A 1,202-nucleotide genomic window follows, 5' to 3' on the forward strand; every position below is an offset into this window, starting at 1 on the left:
AAATACACACACAGCACAGACTACCTACGTCCAGCTGCATGTGCTTGACTGTGCATAGTTGTTTGCGTGTTATTTCGGCTTATAATTGTAAGATTGCGTGCTAACACTGAACAGAAGAGCATCAGCCAATTCCCAGCATCCATCAACCCCGCACCTGAAGGGTCCGCCCGCGACGCCCGGTGCGAGCAGACCACAAGCATCGACCTCTGGCTCAAGAAAAGCAGGGCGTCACAAAACACGCCATATGGTCCCTTAGAATCTCCAAATTGACCCTCGTGGCGCGCTGGACCGCCAGCATGAGGGCGAACCACAAACACTCTTCAACCCCCGCAGGAGGTCCAGCTGTGGTGGATTGCAAAGCGTATTGCGAAATGCATGACTGAAGTGCGAATGCGCTGCTCTCTTGTGCGAGAGCATTCAATGGCTCTGTCGCCAAACAGGCTTCGGATCCACTCATCCGCCATAATAATCACGCACGGGCGGTTTGAATATTGTTCGTCGGGTATGTTGGGTTTTTCTTTGGTATTTGGATCTTGACTTTGGTTGTTTACTTATTTTCGAGGATTTTTTGCCTTACTTGGGGGGTTTTGCTCTCTGGTCCCTGGGTTCTTTGTGTAACATTTTGACATCTTCTTTGATATATGCTTATACTTACTGCACTATCTGACTGTATTTTCCAAGTATATGAATGTTTTAAAGACTATACATATATAAAGCTCTCTTTATAAAGCATATTTCTGATTTTCCTACAGTGAAAGGAAACGTGCATTGTTCTAGCGAGACCTGGTAAAAAACAAGAACCATGAAAAAAAATAAAAATAAAAAGCAGCTTTAAGTGGGGTCGAGGGACGACACGAATTGCTATTAAACAACGAGAAATGGGGCAGGTGACAAAGCCTCAGCGGCGTCTCTAGAAGTCTGTACGAGCAATGAACGCGGATTTACTTTTACTTAGAACGACGCTTACTGGTTTACGGGACAAGGCAACGAGGGCGAGGCAGACGGCTGGGCGGGAGTTCGGCCAGGCTGCGCTCGACCGTTAGGACTTCCGCGGGGAGGGATGGCCAGGCAAGTCGGCCTCCCATCCTTTTTTCCTCAAGAATTTCCCTTCCTCATAAAATCATAGAAACCCCCCCTCTTTTATTTTCTGAAAATTTCCCTTTCTTTCCACCCTCGCCATTTCCCCCTCATCTCCCTTGCGG

Source organism: Penaeus monodon, chromosome 23 (genome assembly GCF_015228065.2).
Source record: "Penaeus monodon isolate SGIC_2016 chromosome 23, NSTDA_Pmon_1, whole genome shotgun sequence".
Taxonomy (NCBI): Eukaryota; Metazoa; Arthropoda; class Malacostraca; order Decapoda; family Penaeidae; genus Penaeus; species Penaeus monodon.